We start from the raw sequence: 6911 nt of genomic DNA, 5'->3' as shown, positions 1-6911 counted from the left end.
CTTTGCGTGAACCTGCTAGGATTTTTAGGCGTGTATGGAAAGACAAAAGATACACCAGAAGCACAGGAGGACCAGTATCGTATGAAAGTCCCAAAAAACAAGCAAGAACAGAACTACAAGACTGATGCAGGGAGTCGCTTAAGTCCTGCCAGCTACGCTCTTACCAAAGCAGAGAAGGTAATCTTTTTTGAAGTCCTTTACAGTATCAAGGTGCCGTCTGACTTCTCATCAAATATAAAGGGAATTATAAATATGGCAGAGAAAAAATTCCAAAACCTGAAGTCGCATGACTGCCACATTATTATGACGCAGCTTGCTTCCAGGTTGCACCGAGGGGGCTTCTGCCGGAAAATGTTCGAATACCCATTGTGAAGCTTTGTGCATTCCTCAATGCAATATCTCAGAAGGTAATCGATCCAGCTAGTCTTCCAAGGTTACAAAAGGATGTGGTGCAATGTCTTGTTAGTTTTGAGTTGGTGTTTCCACCATCTTTCTTCAATATTATGACACATCTCCTGGTTCACCTTGTCGAAGAGATTGCCATCCTCGGTCCTGTATTTCTACACAATATGTTCCCCTTCGAGAGGTTCATGGGGGTGTTAAAGAAATATGTTCATAACCGTGCTAGGCCAGGGGAAGCATCTCCAAGGGCTACGGAACAGAGGAGGTCATTGAGTTCCGTGTTGACTTTATTCCTGACCTTAAGGCGATTGGTGTTCCTGAATCACGACATGAGCGGAGACTAAGTGGAAAAGGCACGCTAGGAAGGAAATCAATGATATGTAGGGACATAATTTCTTTCACTCAAGCACACTACACAGTTCTACAAAGTTCCACCTTGCGGCCCCGTATATCACTGAACACAAGAATATTTATGCTCCCAACACCCGGGGCAGTCAGAAGACTGGATTACACATAAACATATGCAGACATTCGGCGGTTGGCTCCGAACACATCTCATTAATAACAACGATATTGGAGATCAATTGTACTTGTTGGTCGGGTCACCATCTTCGACTGTATTGACTTTCCAGGGGTACGAGATAAATGGAAATACCTTCTACACGATCGCCCAAGATAAAAAGAGCACCAACCAAAACAGTGGTGTCCGCATTGATGCAACAAACACTAACATAGGGGAAAAGGGCACATATTATGTTTACATAGAGGAGATATGGGAACTTGACTATGGACCTTCTTTTAAGATCCCTTTGTTTCGGTGCAAATGGTCAAGCTGGATGGAAAAGGGGTAAAGGTAGACCAGCTGTACAGAATGACAACAGTGGATCTCAACAATCTTGGCTACAGAGACAAACCTTTCGTCCTAGCCAATGATGTGGCTCAGGTTTTCTATGTGAAGGACATGTCCTCCAGACCGAAGAAAAGAAAACATAAGGAAACGAGCTCATCCGATGATCCAAAGCATCACATAGTTCTTTCAGGGAAAAGAACCATCGTGGGAGTCGAGGACAAGACATACATGTCAGAAGATTATAATAAGTTTGCTGAAATTCCGCCCTTCAGAGTGAACATTGATCCAACCATCGCGTTAAATGCTGAAGATGCTCCATGGTTACGGTCGAAGTGATCATAATGTATTATTATCATGTACCTTGAGCTCATATTGTGAAGCATTTATTGTGATGTATCAGTAAGATTGGTCGTTTGACCTAAATGCCATGAAACCTCGAACACGATAGCCCATATTGTGAAGGATTTTTTGTGATGTATGCAATTATCCAAGTTTATTATTTTTCCAGATACACAGGTTGGGAAACTTTAATTTGGTGGTTGCTTCACAAAACACCCCCTTTCGGCACCTCGAAAATGGAAAATGGATTTTTCGTGCGATGAGAAGGAAAAATTCCTGGTCAGTGCCTCTCCTCTCTCTGCTTGCGTGAAGAGTTCTCGGGCGGAGCTTCCGAAGATGTCTAAGACGGCCGGCCATCTAAGACATATTCGAGAAGCTCCGCCAGAGAGGCTCTTTCCTTCGAGGTCGCCGTCGTCGGGTTATATACCAGCTCACGGGAAGCTCTCTATGCTCTCCCTCCTTACCCTGAGCTACTGGTTGTTGGGTGTATACTAGCACCTTCCGAGCGGGACTCCTAGCTTGCTTGCGGGAAGAGTTACTCGGGCGAAGCTTCCGAAGATGTCTAAGATGGCCGGCCATCTAAGACATCTTCGAGAAACTTCGCCGGAGAAGCTCTTTCCTTCTTGGTCGTTGCCTCTCCTCTCTCTGCTCTCGGGCTGCTCTCTCTACTGTCCTTGGAGGGGCTATATATAGCAGTGTGCCTCCAGATAATCCCCCCCAGATGAGGCCATCCCAGATAAGGCAAACACGAGATAAGCCTCCCCTGGATTTAGCCCCCCCCCCCATCTTTAGCACCGGTTCCAGCCAGGAACCGGGATAAAAGGGGTATATAAACTAATCCACCATCTTTAGCACCGGTTCCAGCCAGGAACCGGGATAAAAGGGGTATATAAACTAATCCACCATCTTTAGCACCGGTTCCAGCCAGGAACCAGGATAAAAGGGGTATATAAACTAATCCACCATCTTTAGCACCGGTTCCAGCCAGGAACCGGGATAATAGGGGTATATAAACTAATCCACCAGATTTAGCACCGGTTCCAGGCAGGAACCGGGATAAAGGGGTATATAAACTAATCCACCAGATTTAGCACCGGTTCCAGCCAGGAACCGGGATAAAAGGGGTATATAAACTAATCCACCAGATTTAGCACCGGTTCCATCCAGGAACCGGGATAAAAGGGGGTATATAAACTAATCCACCATCTTTACACTACAAGGATTCCGGTGTATTGCAACAAAAATTATTGCGACGGTCATGTTTTGTTGCAATAAGATGCACTATTACCACCAAATCCCCGTTTGTGGTAATAGACTCCACATATTGCCACATTTTAATTTTGTCGCGCCAAGTACCCTTTTTGTTGGAATAGAGGACACATATTGCAACAAAACGCATTGGCATTGTAATATGGTGGTGATATTGCGACGATAATGCTTTGTTGTGTGAAGTATTCATCATGTTGCAATAGAGACTAGGTAATGCAACAAAACGCAAAATTCGTGGAAATATTCAGAAAGATATTACAACATTTTTCTCATGTTGCATTAGTCGGGAGCTGGAGCAGCGCCTAATCATCGCCGAGCGCGACGAGGCCCTCCGCCTCGAGTGGGCGCGGCAATTCCCTGAAGATGTCGCCGCCACGGAAGCCTTCTACGCGCAGAAGGAGGAGGAGAAGGCGGCGTCGAAGACGAAGAAGAAGGCGAGCCGCAACAAGCGCCGTGGGGAGTCTACGGCGAGGAAGGCGGCGAGGGCAGAGAAGGCGGCAAGGAAGGTGGAGGTGAAGAAAAACGGCGCAGGGCCGTCCACCATCGTCCTCTCCTCCTCTTCGTCCTTCGAGTGGACTTCGACGCCGGTGTCGGAGACGACTCCGAGCTCCCACTCCTCGGACTACGACTGGGACTCGGTGTAGACTTCGAGTGTAGTTTAAAATGTCGCTAAATGTTGAACTTTCAAATATTTCGTAATTTTTCGTGTTTTATTTGTTTTGTTTAATTTATATTTTGAACAAAAACGAAGCAACTAGCCGTTCGGGCCGCGCCGCGCGCTGCATAGGAGCACTTTTGCCGCCCGAGCACGCGCGGCAAAATGGCGCTTCCGGCGGGGCAACTTTCGCGCCAACGCGCGGCATCGGTTTACAGCGCGTTGCAAACTACATATATCGCGCCGATTTTTGGAGCTTCTGTTGGAGATGCTCTTCATAACCCAATGTCTGACAGCATATTGTGTGGCCTTTAAGTTTAGCGATGGACTGCATTTTTTTTGCGAATCGATGGACTGCATGTTATTAGTATATTAATATGTCACTACCTTGTTTAGCCGGACCGACAAAATTGAAGCCTAAATTGTAGCGCATGCCAAAAAAATAACGGGCCCACCTATTTTTGCTGAAAACTGAGCGCGAAGTGAAAAACGGCCCGCCAAACTAATCCCTGATATATAGTCTTGTACCCGACCTAAGACTCCCCAAATTTCCCCACGCACAAGATCCTATCCATGGCGGCGGCGAGCCCGACCCCTGGCTTTGCTGATGCCGCCATCCGTGCCCCCTCGCTTGACTGATGCCGTTCGTCCGCTTCATTGACCAACGACCACAACGATTTCTGGATCGGAAGTGTGATCCCCATCAAAGGTACGTACACCTCTTCTCTGACTGGGAAAGATTTCTGCATCGGTGTGAGAATTGAGACCCCCTTCTTCTCTACATCCTCCTTACTAGAGATCCCATATTAAGTACGTACACCTCTTTTCTGGCTGGGGAAGATTTCTGCATCGGAAGTGTGAATTAGTTTTTGCAAAAAAAAATGTTCACTGGAATTAGGGTACCTTATTGGCAGCATCGATAGGGGTCCATCCCTCTTTTATTGTATTGTTCACTTGAATTCAGAACTGAAGCAGCTATTGTTACAGGTCTCATTGAGAACTTTGCCCGATTTGAAGTTTTGTACGTTTCATCTGCTGTTTTAACAGTTTTTTTTTCATATCCTTTAATCTAATTTTAAACTGTAGATCGCTGTCATCTATGTCAACATCAAAGGGGTGATAAGGAAGCTATCTTCCGAGATGCAATCTCACAATATGGACGATTATACCATGATAATGTAATTTCTGCTTTATCACTTTCATTAGAGTATGTCCATTGTTTTGTTTCCTGACAAATGTTTATCTATTGGTTGTTTGCTACTATAACTAAATTCTGTGGAAAATTTCCGTAGATCCCCAAATCATACAGGTATTTATATATGCTGTATGGCGAAAGTTGTTGCCTTTGAATCCATGGATGTAATTGCTATCCTTAGTGGCATAGTAGATGAATTTCTTGATGCAAATCATGTGCTCCTTTGTTTACAAAAATAGTTATTGTTTTCTTATTTTTAATCAAATGTTTTTTCTAAGGTGAATGGAGTAGAACATATCAAGATGACCATTTTACAGAATAATGGCATGCTCTTAAAAGTACTTATGATATCTGCAACTTGTGTTATTCCCACTTATCAATCTAACCAATACAGTGTAATAAAACAAGCTTGTGTGACCCCTAATATTACTAGGATATGCTATTTGTACATTTCATTATGTATACAGGCTCATCTTTCATGGAGTTAATCTCGAGTTCACATAATTGCTACTACATTTATATGATATGTTATTATTTTCTCTTTTGTTTTGCAGTACGCTCTTCTGAAAGATCTGGCGATACTATTCTCACTGTGGGTCTCAATAGATCAGGAAGACTTCCTATAGTCGAACATCAGATTTGGACATGTTAGGCAAAATATTATAAGGAATACATATAGGATTAGTAGTATATTATATTTTTACGTTGAATTGTAAATTGTCTATTGTCTAAGCAATTTACATGTATCGGATGGTATTTCAGTAATAAATATTGAATTATTTGTCACTACATTCATATTGTATTCTATCATTTTTTTGTATTGTGGTATGGTTCTCTCGCAAGAAAAAAAAATCAAATTATCTTGCCACAAGGGTAGTGATTGCTGGCAAAATAACTAATGCCACAAAAACAAGGATTGTTGTCATAGTTTAATTTATTGCCACGGAAGAGAATATGCCATGAAATGAGCGTCGTTGACATAGGTTATTGCCACAAATGTCTATCACCACGAGCTATCAGTCGCCACGATTGGTTACGTGTTGCATTAAACTATCTCAACAAACCATATTGTGGCATTAAGTGAGTGGTGCCACGGGGAAAAATGTTGCAATTTTCCACATGATTGTAGCAATAGCACACATTATTGCCATGATTGCATTTTTGTGGCAATAACCTATTACCATGTGTTCAATTGCAACGGTTGCCAACGAATGTCATTTCGTGGCAATAGATACATATTGCCACAATTCAGTATGTATTGCGACAAAGAATTTTGTTGCAATAGACCCAAATCCTTGTAGTGTTAGCACCGGTTCCAGCCAGGAACCGGGATAAAAGGGGTATATAAACTAACGACAACGACTTTATTGAAATTTAACAAGATACATTAACTAAACTTAAACTAAAACAACGACAACGACTTTATTGAAATTTAACATTAACTAAATTTAAACTAAGATAATAACTTCTACTAGTTCTTCCGCGTATCCGCTGCTGCCCTCGTGGCTGCTGCCTCCTGCCGCAACTCCTCCTCACGATGACGCTTATGCATCTCCTCACTATCCAGATCCGCCACATGCGTCCGCTTATGCAGCTCCTGGAGACTCTGCCTCTCAAATGCTTCTATGGTAGCCGCTAGCGCCGCCTCCTCCCACTCCTCTATCTCTGTGAGCTGCGGGTCCACCCCATCCGCTGCTGCCCTCCTGGCTGCCGCTTCCTGCCGCTGCAGCTCTTCCCACTCCTCTATCTCTGTGAGCTGCGGGTCCACCTCCACCAGCGGCGGGTGCAGCTTTGGGGGCATTGTGAAATGGGCTAGGGTTCGGTGATGAGTGAAGAGGGAGAGACGGGGACGTACTATTTATAGAGGGTCTGTAGGCGGGAAGTCTCCGTGCTGCGTCGCGTGGCAGGAAATATCTCGCGCGGCGTCGTGTGGCAGAAAAATAACTTGCGCGGCGTCGTGTGACGGGAACCTATCATGCGTGGCGTCGTGGTGGGAACCTATCCCGCGCGAAACACTGAAAAAGGCGGGAAAACCCCAAAAGGCAGCCACAATATGGGCCTTTTGCACCGGTTCGTGGCTGGATTCGGTGCAAAAGGGTCTTTTGCACTGGTTCCAGCCACGAACCGGTGCAAAAGGCCCCGACTACTAAACTTCCGCGCGCGCCCACCTTCTTCTCCAATTTCATTCGCGCGAAGAAGTG

The sequence above is a fragment of the Lolium rigidum genome, chromosome 3 (assembly GCF_022539505.1).
Source record: "Lolium rigidum isolate FL_2022 chromosome 3, APGP_CSIRO_Lrig_0.1, whole genome shotgun sequence".
Lineage (NCBI taxonomy): Eukaryota > Viridiplantae > Streptophyta > Magnoliopsida > Poales > Poaceae > Lolium > Lolium rigidum.
This window is presented reverse-complemented; position numbering follows the sequence as displayed.